This window comes from Sphaerodactylus townsendi, linkage group LG09 (genome assembly GCF_021028975.2).
Source record: "Sphaerodactylus townsendi isolate TG3544 linkage group LG09, MPM_Stown_v2.3, whole genome shotgun sequence".
Taxonomy (NCBI): domain Eukaryota; kingdom Metazoa; phylum Chordata; class Lepidosauria; order Squamata; family Sphaerodactylidae; genus Sphaerodactylus; species Sphaerodactylus townsendi.
Genome location: NC_059433.1, coordinates 63,122,623 through 63,146,346, shown reverse-complemented (window position 1 = coordinate 63,146,346; position 23,724 = coordinate 63,122,623).

The window sequence follows — 23,724 nt, the reverse complement described above, 5'->3', positions numbered from 1 at the left end:
TCAAAGCACTCCCGACAGATAGCCATTCAGACACTCTTTAAAAACCCTCCAAAGAAGGAGACTCCACCACATAAGAACATAGAACATAAGAACAAGCCAGCTGGATCAGACCAGAGTCCATCTAGTCCAGCTCTCTGCTACACGCAGTGGCCCACCAGGTGCCTTTGGGAGCTCACGTGCAGGATGTGAAAGCAATGGCCTTCTGTGCCTGCTGCTGCTCCCGAGCACCTGGTGTGCTAAGGCATTTGCAATCTCAAATCAAAGAGGATCAAGATTGGTAGCCATAAATCGACTTCTCCTCCATAAATCTGTCCAAGGCCCTTTTAAAGCTATCCAGGTTAGTGGCCATCACCACCTCCTGTGGCAGCATATTCCAAATATCCATCACACGTTGCGTGAAGAAGTGTTTCCTTTTATTAGTCCTAACTCTTCCCCCCAGCATTTTCAGTGGATGCCCCCTGGTTCTAGTATTGTGAGAAAGAGAGGAAAATTTCTCAACATTTTCTACCCCATGCATAATTTTAATCGACTTCAATCATATCCCCCCTCAGCCGTCTCCTCTCCAAACTAAAGAGTCCCAAACGCTGCAGCCTCTCCTCATAGGGAAGGTTCTCCAGTCCCTCAATCATCCTTGTTGCCCTTCTCTGCACTTTTTCTATCTCCTCAATATCCTTTTTGAGATGTGGCGACCAGAACTGGACACAGGACTCCAAATGCGGTACTCCAAGTACCACACTCCGAGGTAGTTCATTCCACTGTCGAACAGCCCTGACGGTCAGGAAGTTTTTCCTGATGTTTAGGTGGAATCTCTTTTCCTTCCCCTTGAACCCATGACTCCTTGTCCTGGTTTCTGGAGCAGCAGAAAACAAGCTTGCTCCCTCACCATCATGACCTCCCTTCAAATATCTAAACATGGCTATCATGTCACCTCTTAACCTTCTCTTCACCAAACTAAACATCCCCAGCTCCCTGAGTCTCTCCTCATAGGGTACGGATTCTGACCTTCGACCATTTTGGTTCACTTGTTCACTGTTCCGCTTGTCAATATCCTTCTTGAACTGTGGTGCCCAGAACTGTACACAATATTCCGAGTGAGGTCTATCCAATACAGAATAGAGAGGTACAGTTCTCTCAGACCTCTCTCAGCCCCACCTACCTCACAAGGTGTCTGTTGTGAGGAGAGGAAGGAGCAAGAGTTGGTAAGCCATCTTGGGTCTCCTTACGGGAGAGAAAGGCGGGGTATAAATTCCTCCTCCTCCTCTTCCTTGAAACACCATTTCTCCCATTCTTTCTGCATAACTTGTTGACTCAAAGAGGACCAGCAATTTTCATCAAATTCCGACACATCCCCAAAAGGCTACTAAAAGTGGTTAAGAAGGCCCAGCAAAGACTGTACTATCTGAGACTTTTAAGGAAACAACAACTGAATGGAAAGCTCCTGGTGTCCTTTTACCGCTGCGCTACAGAGAGTGTCTTTAACCTCCTGCATCTGTGTATGGTTCTCCAGTTGCACAGTGGCAGATAGGAAGGCGCTCCAAAGGGTGATCACTGCTGCACAGAGGATTATCGGCTGCCCTCTCCCCTCCTTGGAAGAACTCTATAATTCCCGAAGCCTAAAGAAAGCCCAAAATATTCCGAGAGACCCGTCTCATCCAGCACACTCTCTTTTTGAACTGTTACCATCCGGCAGACGATACAGGTCTGTCAAAACTAGGACAAAGAGGCTTAGAGACAGCTTCCACTCTAGAGCTGTGGCTATGCTGAACTCCGCAGCTTCGTGCTGATGTGTTTGGGGCTGTGTAGGGATGGGTGGAGGAAGGGTAGAGTGAGGATGGGGTATGAGTCTGGAATTGTGTGCATCGAGGAATGCTGCTGTGCATTTCGTTGTGCGTGCACAATGACAATAAAATGCTTATGCTTATGCTTATGCTTAAAACTAATAGTTTACACTGACATTTCAGGGAATTGTGATTATGTGGGTTGGAAGCACTTCAGAATGAACTGCAGGGTAGGCTGCCTAGTTTAGCATTACCTGGCTTGACAACACTACATGCGAAAGGGATCTGGGAGTCTTAGTAGACCACAAACTGAACATGAGCCTGAAGTATGATGCGGCAGCCAAGAAAGCCAATGTGATTCTGGGCTGTATCAATAGGAGTATAGTGTCTAGATTAGGCTGACCAGACGTCCCGCTTTTGGCAGGACAGTCCCACCTTAAAACAATTTGTCCCGCGTCCCGCGGGTTTTTTCAAGTGTCCCGATTTTTGAAAGGCTGCCGCACTGCCTTCTGGGGCGCAAGGCAGTGCAGCAGCCTCCCGCGTGGGCAGCCGCAGGAGCGCACGGCCTTCTGGGGCGCTCCTGTTTCCTGCCCTGTGACAGGGCGGGAAATGGGAGCGCCCCAGAAAACCCTGCGCTCCTGCGGCTGCACGCGCGCGGCCGCCCACCTAACTGCCCGTCCCGGTTCACAAAGGTGACCATCTGGTCACCTTAGTCTAGATCGAGGGATGTTAATTGTGCCTCTCTATTCTACTTTACAATGTATTGTCGAAGGCTTTCACGGCCGGAATCACTGGGGTGCTGTGTGGTTTCCGGGCTGTATGGCCGTGTTCTAGCAGCATTCTCTCCTGACGTTTCGCCTGCAGATGCCAGCCACAGATGCAGGCGAAACGTCGAAGAGCGAAATGCTTTCGCTAAAACACGCCATACAGTCCGGAAACCATAACCAGGCTCCAGCTACACCACTTACAAGTCTTTTGAGCTCTGCAAAGTCCTTTTCAAGATACTGTGGCCCTTTCCTTACAAACCTTTTAAAACGTTTTGAAGCAGGAAATAAAACATTTCCTCTGTGGAGTTCCACGTTGTTTTTACCCCCTTCGCTTCCCCAAACGTTTTGTTTCCACTCTCAAAATGCCCTTTGAAAGCAATTCTTGAGTTGTAATGTTTTCAGAACGTCTTCAGTTGTCCACGCAATCTTTTTAAGGCGTTTCCCAGCCCTCTGCGCCGTCCTCGGAATGTTCCTTGGTGCCATTTTCTGAACTCTCTCCATTCCCCCTGGTCTGTTTATTTGCAGCATTTCCATTTGTTTTTGGGGGAGTGGGCAATCTTCAAAGTATCAAGTATCAAAGTATCAACGTCACCTCCAGGTTAGACTACTGTAACTCGCTCTACGCGGGCTTGCCTTTGGCCATGATCCGGAAATTAAAACTCATTCAGAATGCAGCAGCTTACTGGCAGTTTGAGCAGGGATCAAATTACACTGATCCTATACCATCTGCACTGGCTGCCGATTGAGTTCCGGATTATGTTTAAAGTGTTGGTTTTGACCTTCAAAGCTGTTCGCGGTCTCAGACCTGCATACCTGAGGGACCACCTCCCCCCATATTGCCCCGGTAGGCCCCTCCGCTCCTCGGAGGAGGACCTACTCGTTATCTCTGGCCCCAAAATGATCAGGCTGGCCTTGACGAGGGGCAGGGCCTTTTCAGCCCTGGCCCCTACCTGGTGGAACAGGCTCCCTGGGGAGATCAGAGCCCTGCGGGATGTACAGAGTATCCGCAGGGCCTGCAAGATGGACCAGTTCCGCCAGCCTGGTTAAAAATACATCTACCATGTCATCTGGCCTCACGTGGGCACAAGGGGGGGAGGGGGGTAGCCAGATGCCATCCACATTTTTAAATGGGTTCTGTTTTTAGGTGATTGATATTTAAATTATGTTTTAATGTATGTTTTAACCTTGTTGTGAACCGCCCTGAGCCCTCAGGGGGAGGGCGGGATATAAAATTATTTTTTTAAAAAAAGTATATGAGGAGAATCGCAGCACGAGTCTGTGAACCTTTGAAGCATTAGTTGAACACAACACTTAAAAAAAAAACAAGGGAAAAATCAAGCAATGGTAGCCAGGAATTGTTTCAAGGAGTGGGTGGTGAATTGAAAATTGGGGTGGGGAGGGAATCAAAAACATTTTAGAAACGTTTTAGACAATTTGTGAAGAAAGGGACAGTGATTGGAACTGCACACACAGTATTTCCAACGAGGCCGTGCCATACAACTTCTAACTTGGGAGAATTCAATTTCTCATGATGTGGAAAAGAGTTAAAGATGGTTTCTTTCAATGCTTTTTGTTTGTATTTTTAAAAAGAGGCTGGTGCTCATATATATAGTTGTGCTGATTTCCACCAATTCCTCCATCAGGATTTGGGAGATCCCTCTCCCATCCAAGGTGCTGCACTTAGTACCACTGAGTATCACCACAAAAAAGTCCAGGTTTCCCCCAATAATTTCTTGCTGCCCTCACTTGGGAGATCTTCCTCAGTAGACAGCTTGATTTCAAGTATGAATCACTGCAGTTAAGTAACAGAAAACAATTTATCTAACCCAAACTGATCAACAACCAAGTAATCATCCTCTTTGTGGGTGTATTTAAAAACACCTGGATCAGAGCGTCTTGAATTCTGCAGAAAGATGTTTTGGTGAGGTTCATTTTGAATGATTCCACACAGGTGAAAAATAATGGGTGTGGAAAAAAAGTGGAGAGCAGCAGTGGCGTAGGAGCTTAAGAGCTCGTGTATCTAATCTGGAGGAACTGGGTTTGATTCCCCGCTCTGCCGCCTGAACAGTGGAGGCTTATCTGGGGAATTCAGATTAGCCTGTTCACTCCCACACATGCCAGCTGGGTGACCTTGGGAAAGTCACAGTTCTTCTGAGCTCTCTCACCCCCACCTACCTCACAGGGTGTTGTGGGAAGGAAGGACAAGGAGATTGTAAGCCCCTTTGAGTCTCCTGCAGGAGAGAAAGGGGGGATATGAATCCAAACTCTTAAGAACATAAGAACTAGCCTGCTGGATCAGACCAGAGTCCATCTAGTCCAGCACTCTGCTACTCGCAGTGGCCCACCAGGTGCCTTTGAGAGCTCACAGGCAGGAGGTGAAAGCAATGGCCTTCTGCTGCTGCTGCTCCTGAGCAGCTGGTCTGCTAAGGCATTTGCAATTTGAGATCAAGGATGATCAAGATTGGTAGCCACAGATCGACTTCTCCTCCATAAATCTGTCCAAGCCCTTTTTAAAGCTATCCAGGTGAGTGGCCATCACCACCTCCTGTGGCAGCATATTCCAAACACCAATCACAGTGAAGAAGTGTTTCCTTTTATTAGTCCTAATTCTTCCCCCCAGCATTTTCAATGAATGTCCCCTGGTTCTAGTATTGTGAGAAGGTCTAGTATTGTGAGAAGTATACTCCTTCTTCTTATAGGGGATAAGTTCCCAAAGAACTCGCCCCACACACACACACCCTTTCTAACCTGTTTTATTTTGCTGGGTTAAATAAAAGTCTCTCGATTAGTGCCTTTAACTGGGGTTTCACATGTGCAAACTACATCAAGCAGGAACTGTTCTGTTTCCTCCCATTCCGTCCACCATTATGGTGGATTCTGTAGGCAGCCGCCATTAGAATGGATTCTCTCGGTGGACGCCATTTTGTGCCGGTATGTTTTGCGGGGTGATTCTTGGAGGGAAATTCTCAGGTGGGGGGATTCTCCGATGTGCATTATGCAGGTTAACAAAGCGTTTCCTCTGAGAAACATCCCGCATCCTGCCATCGGGCTCCCAGTGATCCTGGATGGCCCTTATTTATTTTATTTTATTTGTTTATTGTTTAGTTTTATATACCGCCCTATCCCCGAAGGGCTCTGGGCGGTGTACAACAAAATTAAATCATAACACAGCTAAACACAAGTAAAACTAAACAATTAAACTTCAATACAAATAAATTACTAAATCCCTTTTAAAAACAGCGGTTAATACAGACTTAAAGTCAAATTCAAAAATTCAAATTTCAAATTTTAAAGGCGCCCAGCGAACCCATTGTTAACAACCCTCCCCAAACAGGAAGACTGCTGGCTCTGTCAATAAGTTATAGGTAGAAACGAGAACAGAGGGGGGCACCATTCACCGGCTGGTTACTCCAAAGGCCCGGTGGAACAACTCAGTCTTACAGGCCCTGCAGAATTCACCAAGGTCCCGCAGGGCCCGGACAGCTGGAGGAAGAGTGTTCCACCAGGCCGGGGCCAGGGCCGTAAAGGCCCTGGTCTGCATGGAGGCCAGCCGTATCATCGAGGGGCCGGGGACCACCAGCAAATTGGCCTCTGCTGAGCACAGAGGCTGAGTAGGGACATCACCTTGCACCCACCACATGAACAGTGGGACAGGCAACATGGTTTCATTGAACCCAGTAGCGTAGCACCCAGGGGACGGAGGGCGTCTTGCCCCAGACGTCCGCTGGTGTGGGGCGTTGCAAGGACAGGGTGTAGGTGTGGCATGGGCATTCTGGGGCAGACACTGGTGGGCGGGGGTGTGGTGGAGGCGCAGGGCACACATGTCCCCGCACGCAGTTCCCCCTTGTTACGGCTCTGATTGAACCTGTTTGTGTTGCCTGTGCAGAAGGGACCTTTAGCTCCTTTCATGATCTTTCCACCTCGCTGATTCCCTGCGATTGGTTGTTGCGGGCTTTCCAAGCTGTGTGACTGTGGTCTGGTAGATCTTGATTCTAACGTTTTGCCTGCATCTGTGGCTGGCATCTTCAGAGGTGTATCACAGAGAGAACCCGGAAAACCCACAACAACCAGTTGACTCCGGCCCTGAAAGCCTTTGACAATACGTTCCCTGCGATGTTGGTTGGTGCGAAGCCAAGGCCTCTTCCGCACATGCAGAATAATGCATTTTCAATCCACTTTCGCAATTGTTTGCGGGGGGGATTTTGCTATTCCGCACAGCAAAAGCCAGCTGCAAAGTGAATTGAACGTGCAGTATTCTGCATGTGCGGAAGAGGCCTAAAGGAAACCGTGGGTTTTAGGGGATATGGACAGCTGTGAATCTCCCACCGGCTGCGGTTGCCTCTGGGGTTGGGATGGGTGGAGCCAAGGTGACCACTTCCGCTTAACTGAGGGCGGAAGTGAAGCCCGGGCCATGTTGGGCAAGGGCTGACGTCACCAGGAGGGGAGGGCGGATTGACCCTTTAAAGGGGAAAGCCCTCCTTTGTTCTGGCCATGTGCTTCGGCCAGCCGGCGATTTGCCCACCCACCTCTCCCTGGGTTTATTCGGTTGTTGCATGTTTCTGTCATAGCCGTTCAGCGGTGGCACATGGGTAATGATCTGGAAGTGCTGATGGCAGCAAGAGGCAACCGCCCTGCTGAACCCGTAAATGGGGATCACCTCTTGCCAGGAGCGTCCGCCCGGCAGAGCCCTTCAGTGGAGCGAAGTCCAATACAGGGCATCTGCCCATTGGAGCTTCGCTTTGAAGCAGACAGGCCAGATCTAGACCCACGCTACGCCTCACGCTTCTGTTTTGGTTGGCTAATAAAATGGCTACGGCCAAAATGTTTATCCCAGCAAAGAGTCCAGTGTGGTTATTGGAGAGGATTCACCCAGGTGGATCCCACCCTCAGAAGGCAAATTGCTTTGCAAAAGGAGTGAAAAAGCAAGCAGTCAGGAAAGGGTGCGCTGTATCGTGCCACAGCCAGAAGGCGCCTGCGAGATACGACTGCTACGCTGATTGCAAGGTTGGTGTGCAGGATTTTCCAAAGCCATTGCAGCATTTAGTTCTTGATTAAGGGAGCAAATTCGAGTGCTGTATGAAGGTCTCATTAACTGGGAACAATGGTACTCAATTATAGTCCATTTCAAATCCAACATCGCATGAAATGAGTAAGCCTATCAGCTTGATGGCTCTTGTGGAGCCGGGCGGCAGAAGTCTGCAAAGAACAGGAATCTGTAAGTGAATCTTTCCCCTGCCAAAGTCTTTTGAAAAGTCTGCCCCCCCCCCCCACTCATGGCTATCAGAGAAGTAATTCCACCTGCCCTCCTTTTCATTCTCTGCCCTGTCCACCCCCCCCCCCCAACCTCCTTCCAATAATTGGATTCAGGTTTGTTGAAATCAGTTTATTGCAACACAGTAAACAAGAGTAAACAAGAAGTACGAAAAAGTCAGTCAGTCCACAGAGGGCAGGTCGACCAAATGATTTGATTGGTTTCCCTGCTCCTTCACATGAAGCCTGCTGGGTGACGTTGGGCTAGTCACAGTTCTCTCAGAACTCTCTCAGCCCCACCTACCTCACAGAGGAAGGGAAAGGAGCTTTGTAAGCAGCAGTGGCGTAGGAGGTTAAGAGCTCGTGTATCTAATCTGGAGGAACCGGGTTTGATTCCCAGCTCTGCCGCCTGAGCTGTGGAGGCTTATCTGGGGAATTCAGATTAGCCTGTACACTCCCACACACACCAGCTGGGTGACCTTGGGCTAGTCACAGCTTCTCGGAGCTCTCAGCCCCACCTACCTCACAGGGTGTTTGTTGTGAGGGGGGAAGGGCAAGAAGATTGTAAGCCCCTTTGAGCCTCCTGCAGGAGAGAAAGGAGGGATATAAATCCAAACTCTTCTTCTTCTTCTTCTTCTTCTTCTGACTCTTTGCAGAAAAGAAAAGTGGAGTAAAAATCCAAACTCCTCCTCTTCTTTCTCTTCCTCTTCCTCATCTTCACATTCATGTTTTACAAAACATCTTAGCAAAGCAATTCTTCATGGGGATTAGGCAAACCATGAAGATTTCCTTTAGCTAAAGGGAAACCTTGTGAGAAGGTTTCTTCAGCGAGAAAGATAAAACATTTCAAAAATGGCCGCACAAATCAACATAGTAAAAGTGCTTCCAAAAACAAGGTAAAAAGCACTCAGAAATGTTTTTGGAACCAAATCAAGGTTGGGGGAAATATTCAGAACTCCACAGAGAAGATGTTTTCTTAGTGCGTTAAAAACGATGTAATAGACTTGTGCAGAAAAAATTAGACTTACATCGGAGTAGACCTGTTTAGATCCTACTGTGGACTTCATTCATTCATGCATTATGTGGATATTCTGATGCACAAGTGCGGAAAAATGTGTTCCGCTTCGGGGAGGTAGAGTTCAGGGCAAGAAAAGAGAAAATGACGCAAAGCAAAATATTTGCATTTTCGATCTCCACTGTCGTGGCCCTGCCTGTTGTTAGCCAGGGCTCTGCCATATTTCATTTGGAGTCACTCCTACAGAGCAATCTTGGGAAATGTCTGCAGTGATTCCAACTTGTCCCGGTCTGTCTCTTATCTCACTTTGTAATGGCTACTGAAGCCGGGAGTGGGGGTAGGTTTTGGATGTCTGTTTCTCACTGTCAAAGGCAGTGGTGGGATCCAAAAATTTTAGTAACAGGTTCCCATGGTGGTGGGATTCAAACTGTGGCGTAGCACCAATGGGGCTGGGCGGGGCACGACTGGGGCGTGGCCGGGCATTCCTGGGCAGCACTGTGGCAAGGACGCAGCTGCTGCGCTGGTCCTTGGGCGGGAAACGAATGCACACGGGCGCAGGCTGCCACGCACGCCGGTGCACCTCCTGCTAGACTGCTTCAAGTTCTGCGCGCTGCTGCTGAGAGGAGGGGTGTAACCAAGGCAAAAATCACGTGGCAAAATCACCAATTAGTAACCCCCTCTCGGCACACACAAATAATGAGTAACCTACTCTCGGGAACCTGTGAGAACCTGCTGGATCCCATCACTGGTCAAAGGGATGTGGGTGACTGTGGCCCCTTCCGCACATGCAGGATAATGCACTTTCAATCCACTTTCACAATTGTTTGCAAGTGGATTTTGCTCTTCCGCACAGTACAATCCAGCTGCAAAGTGGATTGAAAGTGCATTATTCTGCATGTGTGAAAGGGACCTGTGTCTTCCTGCCCAAAGGTAAAATGGTGTGTGTGGGGGTGGGGGTTGGGGGGGGAATGATGTTGCTATAATGTTATAATCCTTTGCCTGTTTTGTTGCGTTCCATTCTGACAAGAAGAAGCCATCAGTTTTTTTTTATGCTTGTAATCAATAAACAAACATTCTGCTTTTAAAGTACTGATTCATTTATTGGGCAAGTCTGGGGTTGTGACACCCACTGAGGAGATATGCAGAGTATCAAAGAAATAAATAAAAATTCAAGTAAAAAATAATCAGGACAAGAAATCAAAATTCCTTCCTACTTTGGGCCTTCGTCTTCTCGTTCTTCTTCTCCCGACTTCTTCCAAACAAGCATGACTATTTTTATACATGGTATCAGGAAGATGTAGGACAACAAAAATGAAAGAAAGCATTCAAATTTTTGAAAAAATCAGGCTTTGTTTTCCTTTCATCCGTTTTCAACGGCATCTCACGCCAAAGAAGCCGAAGCTCGAAAGCGGACTGTCGATTATTACACCCGGGCTACATAAACAAAATGATTGACAGGAGTAGAGACGCTGCAAACCGAATCCTCACTTTGTAAAAGTCAATTAAAATCTGCATTGTTTTTCTTTAAAAAATGCCTACACATCAGCAACTGCCAAAACCTCCATTTGCACTCCATAGGATTGACATTCTTCATCCACTCTGAATATTTATTCCGGCTTCTGCCAGATGGCAAAGAGGTACTTTTCTCCAAAGTATAATTGTCCTCACTAAACCTTTTGTTTGAAGCGCTGTTAACAGGCAGGGAGAATCTGGGTGTTTTTTGGGGTTTTAAATGCACCTGTAATTGTTTGGGTACAAAAGTTGTCCAGGCAGGCCGGAACGCGGGGCAGTTTCGGCCAGCTAAAAGGCTCATTCAAGTCTCTTTCGCAGGAGGGCGGATAGAGAAGAAGCTGGCCTCAAGCTGAGTGACCTTTCCAAAATGAATGCTTAAAAAAGAGGAGGAAAGAACTTCAGGGATCTTTTCTTCCAGAAGAGCCCATAATGAGAGATTCGGAAAACTGCAGGACGACAGACGAGAAGGAGGGGAAATGGCGTGGCTCAGAATTGAAATAATCGCCAAAACGGGCTTTCCAATCAATTACCACTGAGAATGAAAAATCAGGAGGAATTTTTTTAAAAAAAACAACAGGCATCTAGGAGGCAGACTGAAAATAACATTTTGCAGGAAAGTTCACGCTGCTTATATAAAGGGTATGTTCTCCATTTAATCTGAATGCCAGCCATGGGAACAGATGGACGGTTCCTGCTGCGAGATTCGGCTCAGGTGATGTAATCGCCGAAGCAGTGATGTCACAGCCGACTGCTGGCCGGAGGCAAGAGAATTTGCTCTCGGAGCCCTGCAAGATCTATGCCCTGAAATCCAGGCCTTTTACCATTTCGGTCACCCTCCTCTGGACCCGCCAATATCCTGCTTGAACGGCAGTGCCCAGAACTGGACATAACATTGCAGGTGGGTCTGACCGATGCAGTGGTACTATTGCATTTCTCAGTCAAGACACTATATTCCAATTGATGCAGCCCAGAATTGCACTGGCTTTCTCGGATGCAGCATCACGCTACTGGCTCATGTTCAGTTTGTGGTCTACTCAGAGGCATAACAGGGGGAAATGGCGACCCGAGACAACTCCTTCTCCAGGCGCCCCTCCACACCCATGCTTCCCTCGCTTATGATGTGGCCCCGTCCAGTGGTGGGATCCCAAAATTTTAGTAACAGGTTCCCATGGTGGTGGGATTCAAATAGTGGTGTAGCGCCAGTTTGGGAGACTGGGCGGGAGCACGATGGAGTGATGAATTCGAGGCATTCGGGGGCGGGGCATTAAAAATTTCTCTGTTACTGTAAAAAATTCTTACTGTAAAAAAAAGTTCCTAATTTCCAGCTGGTATCTTTCTGTCCATAATTTAAACTCATTAGAGCAAGTCCTATCGTCTCTACTGCCAACAGAAACAACTACTTCTCCTCTAATTGACTGTCTGTCAAATACTTAATACTTTCAAATACTCAATTTTGTTACTAGAAATCAAAAGAAGGATACTTTCCTTAAACAAGGAACTTTACCATATTTCTAAAACATGTTTTTAAAACAGCCCAACAGGGAGAATTATCCCGTTTTCTACCTTCGCTAACCAGCCACATAGGAAACAACAGGACTTTATGATTTTTGGACCTCATGGAATTTCTAACGGAAAAGCAGACCCAATTAGTAACCCCCTCTCGGCACACACAAATAATTAGTAACCCACTCTCGGGAACTGGTGAGAACCTGCTGGATCCCACCTCTGGCCCCGCCCCTAAGCCCTGCCTCCTGGCCTACATGCAGGCTGGCTTTTGAAAGCCAGAGCTTTTGAAAACACGGGGGCTCAGGGGCTGGGCCACATCCTGACTCCAGCCTCCATGCAGCCTGGGGGCGGGACTCAGGGGCAGGGCCATGCCCCCAAGCCCCGCCCCGGCCTCAGTGCTTTCAAAAGCTCCAGCTTTCAAAAGTCGGCCTGCAGGGAAGCGGGGGGGAGGCTAATTGTAAACAAAACACACAAATCAGGGTATGTAAAAAATTTTTTAAAAACCCAAAATTTAAAACCACAGTTTAGGACTGCTTTGTGAAATGCAGTCCTGATTAAAAGTGTCTTTAACTGCCTCCCTGAACAGGGGGGGCTTGGTAAGTGGGGTGTGTGAGGAGAGGGCTTTGCCGGGCACCGAGCACCTGACCACCCACCCTCCCACCCCCACGCTGGCAAACCAAACCCTTGTGGTTCCTTTAAAACTCGGCTTACTTTCCTTCTAGCCAAAGCTCCAAGGAGCAGCAGAGGCTGAGGGTGAGGGCTGGAGACAGGAAGGGAGTGCCTCAGCCTTGTACCCTGGTCTATGAAGTTTTAAAAAACTGTTCTTCAAAATTCAAGCTTATTTTTTCTTAAGCAGCATCAAGGCCAGCGAGACTGGGGAACGCGGCTCAGTGGTAGGATCCAAAATTTTTAGTAACAGGTTCCTGGCAGCCCCCCTCAACCAAGGGGAGACAGTGCCCTAGGCAAACTTGAGCCCCTGGGCAAACACAAGGTTGGATGCCCCGTGGGCAGCCACCCCACCGACCCCAAAGTTTTTTGCACCAGGTCATTTTCTAAATCATGTCACATTATAGAAAATGCTAACTCACATCTGAACACAGCAATGAGGTGAAACACACAGGTTCTTTGATGAGGGCGGTGAGACCTTGAGCTGAGAATCCATGGTGCAGAGGTACCTGGGGGTTGCCCAGTTCGGGAGTTACATTATTAGTCATGAATTGCTATATAGGAACAAAGTTCAAGGCAGTCCTTGCCTCTCGGGGAGAGTCAGAGATGGAAAAGCAGGACCCAGTGGTAGCCTCTGTGCAGTGGCTAACTCACTCTGAGAACTGGTGAGAACCTGCTGGATCCCACCTCTGGGCACGCTCCTTCATTGGTCTTGTTCTCACACCCAGTCTCCTGCCAGCCTCGGGGCCACTTGGCTAGAAATTAAATCAATTTTAAGAATTTTTTTTTTTTTTTTTGGGGGGTGGGATGTTGCCCAGATGTTTGGAGGGTGCAATTTCACTTCTTACTCTAGGTGCTGTTTTCTGTGCTTTCATCCCTGATCCTGAAAATTGAAAGCAGGGGACCCAAGTTTACCTCCACCTTCCATACTTGTGCGGCTGCCACTGAAAAGGCCCTCTCTTGTGTGCTCACCAGACAAGCTTCTTTGATTGGTGGGACAGGAACGGATCTGGCAATTAGACCCATTCCTGGAGTCTGTGGTGAGCAGCTGGAGAACATTGAAGATCTATAGCAGGGGTGGGCAATTTTTTTTCCCATGGGGCCGCATAAGAAACAGAAAATATTGTGGAGGGCGGACCAAAGGCAGGGAGGCTGGCTCTTGAAAGCCCTACAGGAAGCCAACAGCCAAGGCAACTGGCTTCTGCGGAACTCAAGATAACTCCCAGCACAGCAGAGCCAGTCAGGAGTCGTGGGCGGATGTGTATGGGCATTATATGCAGGTCTGATCTGGAGGTGAAATAGAGGCTGCCCTGAGGGAATGGAACAATTTGCTCTTGTCATCTTCCACCTCTTCTTCTGCCCTTTGCTTTTTGGTGCCTTCAAGATCCCAAGTATAGAAGGCTCAGTCTACCCTATGGACTAGATAAGGAACTGTGCTCAGATATTTCCAGCCAGAGCTGTGAAGTTGTATGTTAGCTGCTCACGGAAACATTTCCCCCCCCTTCTGTTTCTTCACGACACCTCAGCGGGCTTGTGGGTAGCTTCAGCAAAAGTAGATTGAGCCTGATTCACTTGCATAATGGGGAAATGAAACCCTAGTTGCAAAAAAAAAAGTTATCTTTTCCTGCGGTGCGTCTGAGCTTTCCAACAGTGGCATCACAGAAAGTGGCATCACAGGCAAAGGTTTCAGAGAAGAATACCCGCCTGGATTATTTTCCTATGGCAGAAGCTGCACCAGTTGAATGGTTGCCTGTTGAACAGATTTGGGTCAGAAATAGGTCACCTACCAACCTATAACAAGCCTAAAACTGCCCACCACTCTCCCTCCCAGATCCTGTTCGAGTCACTAGAATCTAGTGCAGGGGTCTGCAACCTGCGGCTCTCCAGACGTTCATGGACTACAATTCCCATCAACCCTTGCCAGCAGCAGTGAGGTGGCCATGCTGGCAGGGTGATGAGACCCCTTGATCCCTTGAGCCATCTGAAGGAAACACTTGGGTTCAGGCAAATGATCCTTTCTGAACCCAGTGATAATTGTCACATAAATATGTCTGTCTGTCTGTCTGTCTGTCTGTCTGTCTGTGTCTGTCTGTCTGTCTGTCTGTCTGTCTGTCTGTCTGTCTGTCTCCCCCGACAGTTCAGGGCTATAAAAAGAAGAGTTTGGATCTATACTTCACTTTTCTCAACTGCAAGGAGTCTCAAAGCGCTTATAGGTTACAAACTCCTTTCCCTTCCTCTCCCCACATCAGATACTTTGTGAGGCAGGTGAAGCTGAGAGAGTTCCCAGAAAACTGTGACTAGCCCAGGATCACTCAGCAGGTTTCTTGTGGAGGAGTGGGGAAACAAATCCAGTTTCCCCAGATAAGAGTCTGCCGCACACATGGAGGAACGGAGAATCAAGCCTGGTTCTCCAGATAGAGTCCACTGCTCTTAACTACAACACCATGCTAGCGATCTAACGTGGTTGTCCTCTACCTTATTGAGTCTGTGGGTGATTTTTGAGACTTGAGAAAGTATGAGTGAAAGCCACCTCAAAGCGACTGCCTTGGAAACCACAACCAGGCTGTCAACTTCCAAGTGTGTCCCTGGGTTCTCCTGGAATTATAAGGGATCTCCAGACTACAGAGATTTGTAGACTTTAGCTTCACCAGCTCCAGGGTTGGGTATTTCCTGGATGTTTGGCAATGGAGAATGGTGGGGGGGACTTCAGAAGGGAATTGGAGTGGGAGACCTCAGAAGAGTATTCCCTCCCCCACCCCTCAGTCTACACTTTTCCAGGCTAAACGTATCCAGTTCCCTCAACTGGTAGTCAGAGTTTGTTTTCCAAATCCTTGAATCTCCACCTGACCACCCAATTCCCAACTAACAGTGTTTTAATCCTATTGTGATATACTTATTACTGATAATTTAAAAAAAAATTGCCACAGCCTCCTGTCAGTAATGTTTGGGAACTGCAGAAAGGAGATGGAATGGCAGATATGTCCTGAGAGGTACGGGAAAATAGACCTTCAGCACTTGCTCCAAACCAGGGTAGAACCTCGCGGCTCTCAGATGTTCAGAGTTCTGAATTCCCATCAGCTCTGTCCAGCGGCCCGGGGTGAAGTGCTGGTAGGGGCCTGATAAGGAGGCCAACATTCTAATTTATCAAGGTCTCAAGCTGCTCTGGGAACAATCCAGTGGTGGGATCCAAACATTTTAGTAACAGGTTCCCATGGTGGTGGGATTCAAACTGGCATTAGCACCAATGAGGCTGGGCGGGGCATTCGAGTGGCCAGACATTCTGGGGCAGGGCATTCCTGGGCAGGGTTGTGGCAGGCCTTCCTGCGCGGTCCTTGGTGAGAAAGCGAATACCCATGAGGCAGGCCTTACGCATAACCTCCTGCTAGACTGCTTCAAGTTCTGCCTTCTGCTGAGAGGCGTGTGAGGCAAAAATCCGTGGCAAATCACCCATTAGTAACCCCCCTCTCAGCACACACAAATAATTAGTAACCTACTCTCGGGAACCTGTGAGACCTGCTGGATCTCACCTCTGGAACAATCTTTCAGAAACAAGACACCAAAGTGGGTTTTGGAAACAACAGAGATTAAGAGCCCAAGGATGCCAGTGGGCTTGCATGACTATGTTGTGCCAAAGCCAGCGTGGTTGGGTGGTCCAGTACAGGGGACCGAAACCAACTGTGAAGATGTTATTCACCAAAGGCAAAAAATAGTCTCAGTGTCATATTGAGATCAACACCAGAAATGGGACTACCCCTAACTAATAGGGAAAGTTAGACTTGTGAGATAAACTAGTTTAAAAAGCTATGAGCTAAGTCCAAACAAAATGTTTTCTTTACCTCATCTTACAAAGAGATTTCTTTTCCCCTCTTCCTGAAGCTTCCATACAATGTGGTCCAGTAATGGTTCTATTTCCAGGTTTTCTCCATCCTCTGTGCCTCAAGCTCTACTTGACTCTTTTGAGAAAGGAATATGTTTCAAATGATGTGCCCTGCGTGGGAGGTGTGGGAGGTTAAGAGCTCCCATTATCTAATCTGGAGGAACCCGAGGGTTTGGTCCCAGCTCTGCCCTTGGAGCTGTGGAGGCTTATCTGGGGAATTCAGATTAGCCTGTGCACTCCCACACCGCCAGCTGGGTGACCTTGGGCTAGTCACAGCTTCTCGAGACTCTCTCAGCCCCACCCCTCCTGGGGTGTTTGTTGTGAGGGGAAGGAGGGCAAAAGAATTGTAACCTTGGAGTCTCCCACAGGAGAGAAAGGGGATATAAATCAAACTCTTCTTCTTCTTCTTCCACATCATTTTCCAAACACTTGTTTTCCTGACACACCAATGATAGACCTTTTCAGGGTTTTTAAAATTATGTAATAGTTATAATTCTGTAATGGTTTATTACTACTGATCTATTTCTGTTCCAAATATCAGAGCCTTTACAGCACTATAGCATTATACATATGAGGAAAAGGTAAAATTCCCAAACCGGTAGTGACAAGAGAAAATAATTTAAAATGACAACTCCTCCAGGAAATTCCCACAAGTGATGTCATGACTCTTTAGGCATCTTACCATAGAGTTTTCAGTGACTCCTAGACAGGACTAGTGTCTCTTCTGGGTTTTCCCTGGAAGTCAGTAATGGTTGCCCCCTCCCCATGTGCTTACTCCCCTGGTCTCCCTACTGGGGAGTCTCTTTACCATGAAGTAGAATAATAGAATCATAGAGTTGGATGGTATCTCCAGGGTCATCTGGTCCAATCTCTTGCACAATGCAGAGAATTCACAACTACCCCCCCACCCCACTTTTTCTAGCTCCATGCCCAGAAGATGGCAAAAAAATCTCCAGCATCCCCGGCCAATCACACTACCTGTATTGCTTAATAAACCCTGTTCAAAGGAGAGCCATAATGCTCACCAGGTTTAATGTTATGCCTTCTGCCTTGTTACATGGCCGATTTAATAAGCAAGAAAAGGCTAAAAGATTGTGCCCATGCTTGATGGCTCAGTTGAATCTGGCCCACCAATTACTACACTGTCTCAGATTCAAGGAAATCAGATCCAAGTATGTGAATCTTACTCCTTTACATATACCCCATCTCCCCGATGTAATTAGATTACACTACTTGTTGGACAACTGATCCTTCTCTCTGTATGACAGTGGCAGACTTTCTCCTGGAAATTACTAAACGCCAGTAGATTTCCTTCGACCTAACATTTACGTCCTGTATTGTATATGCTTTTGAAATCCGTTTTTTTATTATTGTTGTACTGTTGTCTATGCCAATGAGCTTGCTTCTTAATAAATCCTGGCCAATCTGTGGACTGGAAGAAAACTGACCACCTCAAAGGTGGCAGTCAGCATTTCCCTGTACAAGAACCAAGCCACTGACACAAAACTTACTTACCTTCCTCTCATGATAAATCTAGGATTCGTCCAGCCTTGCAGAGATGGACATGTACTCTGCTTAAAAACCTCCAAAGCAGGAGGGCCCACCATCTCCTGAGGAAGCCTGGTCCACTGAGGAACTTCTCTATGAAAAAGATCTCCTTAGCGTTTAGCCCAAAAGTGTTTTGATCTAACATCAGTCCACTGGTTCCTGGTCAGGGGTGGGAACCCTCGCAGCTCTCAGATGTTTGGGAACTACAATTCCCATCAGCCCCTACCAGCATGGACAATTGGCCATGCTGACGGGCTGACAGGAGTGCAGTTTCAGGCCTCTAGTATTCTATTAACGTTCTGCTGCAACAGAAAACAACCCCACACCGTCTTCTATATGACAGCCCTTCAAATACTTGAAGATGGTTATCATATCACCTCTCAATCGTCTCCTCTTCAGGCTAAGCATCCCAAGCTCCTTCAATCTTTCCTCATACTATCCGATCTCCATACCCCTCACCAGGGACCCGGGAGGGCACCTGCATACTCCAAGCCCGCCCTGGCCTAAGCGCTTATAAAGCAGCTCTCGAGGTCAAGGGATGGCAGACTCCCCCCTGCTCTGCCCTCCTGCCCTCCCCTCTGGGCAGAGGCATAGAGGAAAATTGAAGGCCTGGTGCAAAATCTGAGTTTTCGCTAGGGCAGCCGCTGTGATGCTGGAATCCACCCCCAAACAGCATCACTTTCAATGGTGTTTAAGTTAGAGAGCCCAAATTCTCCTTTTAAATCCACCTTAAAGGGAGAATCTGGGGTCCCTGGATAAATAACATTGAAAGTGATGCTATTTTAGTGAGATATCAACGAGACAACATCCTTTCAATGTGGTAGTGGTTAGAGCAGGTGCATTCTAATCTGGAGGGATACTCTAGATGAAGAGGTCTAACCAGAGCAGATAAGAAACAATAGTGTTTCTTCATGTGATTTGGAGCTTCAGTGATTTTGTTTTGATGTGACTTAGTAGCATTGCCTTTTTTAGTTACAGCTACACACTGCTGACTCATGCTCAGTGTATGGTCTACTAAGACCTAATGTCCTTTTCACACATCCTACTGCCAAGACAAGTCTCCCCAACCTATAATTAGCCATTTTGATTTTCCTGACAGAGTGCAAGAATTTTACATTTATCTTCATTGAAATGCATTTTTATTACGTTTAGCCTTGTTTTCAGCCTGTCAAGATCATCTTGTGTCCCTGATTCTCTCTTCCACTGTTGCTACCCCTCCCAATTTAGTAACATCTACAAATTTAGTAAGCTTCTATTCCTTCATCCAAACCTTTTATAAAGATGTTGAACAACACAGGACTGGGACAGGGCCCAAGGGAAGATCCCTGAGAAACTCGACCGTCACTTCTCTCTCCAAGATGGATGAGAAACTGTTAAGCACTCTTTGGGTGTGATCAACCATTTACAAATCCATCTAATAGGATCCAAACCACATTCTACCAACTTGCCAACAGGAATATCACGTGGAACCTTATCAGAAGCCTTACTGAAATCCAAGATACTAAAATATAGAGTTTCTTCACCTGGCATTGTGATTGGTGTTTAGACCAATAACTGCCACAGGAGGTGGTGATGGCCACTAACCTGGATAGCTTTAAAGGGGCTTGGACAGATTTATGGAGGAGAAGTGATTTATGGAGATGCTTAACCTGAAGAGGAGGCGATTGAGGTGATATGGTGTGATCCTCTTTTGATCTGAGTTACCGTATGCTGGATCCAGGTGCTCAGCAGCAACAGCCGCAGAAGGCCATTGCTTTCACATCCTGCATGTGAGCTCCCAAAGGCACCTGGTGGGCCACTGCGAGTAGCAGAGGCTGAGACTAGATGGACTCCTGGTCTGATCCAGCAAGCGTTCTTATGTTCTTAGTCCATGAACATCCTGAAGAGGCAGTGGATTTGCAGACCCCTGGTCTACACCATTCCCTGAAAGTCCAGTAAAATGGCTTTCTCAAAGTTCTTTTTTTTTCTCCTTGGTCTTTTACCATGGTCTTTTTCTTTGCCACGGAAACTATTTGCCATCACTTGGAGTCCTCTTTGCTTAGCAGAGAGAAGCTAGAAGGGGGGGGAGAGCAAAAGAGGTACATGGACCCGAAACAATTAAAAGAAAGCAACACAGAGAATCCTCATGACACAAACTGTGCCTGTCCTCAGGGGAAAAGAGAAATGCAAAACAACAAAACAACCGCAATCCCAAAACCCAGCACATTATTTATAGAATGCAAGTTGCAAGAATACAAAAATGGTTTAGCACCATTGCACCGTACGGTGGACTTTCAAATGTTTCCAATCCAGAAATGTATCAGGGCTTGCACAGTGGCACAGGATATGACTGTCTAACCAACCCTTTGATGGCTCAGCAGTTCTTTACCACATATCTGGGGAGAGATTTTCCAAGCCTGTGAAGGAACTGGGTCCTATTTTTAATTTTATGCAGGGCTTCCCCATTAGGTACGTGCTTATAACTCAAGGGAAAGGTGTTGAGCAGGACCAGCCAACACCCACAGGTTATCATAGCTGTCAGAGTACCATTTCCTCATAAACAAGATATTCAATTTGCATGTAATCCAGTTACTAGTAATGTTTTAAAGGGCAATATTTATTTATTTATTTATTTATTTATTTATTTATTTATTTATTTATTTATTTATTTATATTATATTTATATACCGCCCTCCCCGAAGGCTCAGGGCGGTGTCCATCAATATAAACAATTTAAAACATCTAAAACATAAAACATCAAATACATAAAATACTAAAACTACAGATGGCTTCAACCCCTCCCCTCTTTTATGTGTACCCACAGGAGGCCAAGGTGTTCTTATGGCCGGAGTTGACATCATCCCGGCTGGCTAGCCTGGCGGAACAGGTCCCGTTTGCAGGCCCTGCGGAAACTGTAAGTCCCGCGGAACCCCTGATCCTGGAAGCCTGTTCCCGCAAGTGGAGACCCAGGCCGTATTTTATAGGATTGCCAGGCCCAGCGTGGCAACCAGCAGGAGCTTGGAGAGTATGCATGCCAGCTCTGACTTTGGAAATTTCTGGGTATTTGGGGGTGGAGCCAGAGGAGAGCAGAAACTGGAAAGTCCATTTCTCCTGAACCCTATGGTACACCATGGAGTATGCCCTCTAGAGCCTTTTTTCCAGGGCAGCTGGTCTCTGTAGTCACCTAGAGAACTCCAGGTCCCATCTGGAGGTGGGTGATCCTATGGGGGAGAAACATGGGGGGGGGATGGCCATGTGCAACATTTTGATGCCATGTTCAGGAAAATCCAGAAGTAATATCAGTCCTGCTAGGAATCACCAGAAACTCTATAGTTTTACCACAGTTTCCAGGGATACCTGGAGAGACATAGTGTCACTTTTGGAGATTTCCTGGAAGTGATGTCATGCAATAGTCCTCAAAACTATTTTAAAAAATTCTACCACCACTCAAAACAGCAGCAGGAAATAGAAGCTGGAGAAAGAGGATCCTTGCCTTCACTGGCAAGGGAATGGGGAATGGCAAACCCTAGCAGTACATAGGTTTCCACTGTGTTCAGAGCAAGGTACTCAAAGGCCCAGAGTAACCAAGGCCTGAGAAATCCATAATTAGATTCTCAAGAAATTCATCAAAGGCTTAAAAGTAGCAGTAGCCTCTTATCCAGGTACAAGGTGCATATCAAAGGCAATCAGATGCCAACACCCATTTCCTTTAAAACCAGCCACAGCTTGTCATAGTTTACACAGTCAAAGCTTTGCTGTAATCTATGAGAAAAACAAGCTGGATTTTCTTCTGAAATTGTCTTGTATGCTCCAGTAACCAACAGAAATTTACAATATGATCTCTAGTCTGCTTTTCTGAATCTAGCTTGGACATCAGGCACTATTCCATCAACCAAAATGGAGACTGAAACCCAATTTAAAAAAAAACCCAGAAGGGACCTGAGGAAGATCAGCCACAAAGGAGCTAGCAAGGACTTTAAGTATAAGGATGTGTCACTGGCAGCCAAGATCAAGTTTATTCAGACCACAGTATTTCCTATTACTATGTATGGGTGTGAAAGTTGGACAGTGAAGAAAGCTGACAGAAAGAAAGTCGATTCCTTTGAAAAATGAGGTTGGAGAAATTTCACAGATACCACAGACCACCAAAAAGACAAATAAGTAGGTTCTAGAGCAAATCCAGCCCCAATTGTCCATAGATGCTAAAATGTCTAACTTACTTTGGATCCCCTGGGCCGAATGTATGTACCACTGGTGCTGAAGGAACTATCTAAGTACTGAGTCTTTGGCCATCATCTTGAGACCTCTTGGAGAATGGGAGGTAATGCCACAAGACTGGAGGAGAACAAACATTATCCCTTTTCAAAAGAGGAGGAGGGAAAGACAGGGAAACTACAAGCCAACCAGACTGACCTCCATCATAGGAAGATACATGAAACTTGAATTTTAAAGGGATCAATCTGGAAACGACAAGATTTGGGAATGTTTACTCTGTGTTAAAAATCATAGCTAGGCCTTCTGGGCCTTCAAAATATATTGTCTGAAAGTGAACCGCCTCAGTGGCCCCATGAGGACAGGAAGGTGTCTTGTTGAGAAATATCAACAAAGTCAGTTTGCGAATCATTTATATGGTTGTCAACTCCAGGTTAGGACATCCTTGGAGCAGCAGTGGCATAGGAGGTTAAGAGCTCGTGTATCTAATCTGGAGGAACCGGGTTTGATTCCCCGCTCTGCCGCCTGAGCTGTGGAGGCTTATCTGGGGGGAGTCAGATCGCCTGTGCACTCCAGCTGCATGGCCTGGGTGACCTTGGGCTAGTCACAGCTTCTGGGAGCTCTCTGGCCCTTCCTACCTCCACAGGGTGTTTGTTGTGAGGGGAAGGGCAAGGAGATTGTAGGCCCCTTTGAGTCTCCTGCAGGAGAGAAAGGGGGGATATAAATCCAAACTCTTCTTCTTCTTCTTGGAGATTCTTGTGTGTTCCTTGGACTAGATGGCCCTTGTGGGCTCTTCCAACTCTATAATTCTATGAATCTATGATTTGCGGGTGGAGCCCAGGGAAGGTGGTATTTGGGGACCTCTTTGGCATATAATGTCATAGAGACAGCAGACATTTGTCAGCTGGACATCAGTTGTTATTCCAAGCCATTTCTGGTAGCCAGGATCGGCTGCAGCTACCAGAGAAGAGCATTGTTGCCCGCAAAACCTTGGTTTGACGTCTCATCGTCGCATTGGCATGTGACTTTTCAAAGAGGAAAGGCGAAGGCTCGTTCATTTGATTTTTTTTTTTGTTTCAGCGTTCAGGAAGAAAGAGGTCAAAAAACCACCTCTCTTCTCTCAGAATTTTCCATGCAGACAATGGATCTCGCCCCTGGTTTGGAGACTTACCACCTCCAGGTTCTTCTTGGTTTCCAGTCTTGGTTGCTTCTCAGCTCGACGTGTTAGCCACAAACATTGCTAAGTCCTCCTAAATGACTCTTACAGAAATCCCACATGCAGAGGCATTTTGCATTTGGTTCTGATTTCCAGTTCCACTGCTATTGCCCCGCCTACCTGTGCAAGAAGGGTTGCCAAATCCCTGGAGAAAACGTGTCCTGCCTCTTTAATAGAGGCTTACTGTATAGAAATGGGCAGGTGATGCATTTCACCCCATGGAACAAAACATCACTTGATAAATAACATGTCTGTTAAGGGGGCAGGACATTTAATCTCTAGCCAGTAGGCACCCCTGCCTAACTACCTATCTGATTCTTCCTGCTTTAGCTAGAAGAAGAAGGAGGAGGAGGAGGAGGAGGAGGAGGAGGAGAGAGTTTGGATTTATATCCCTCCTT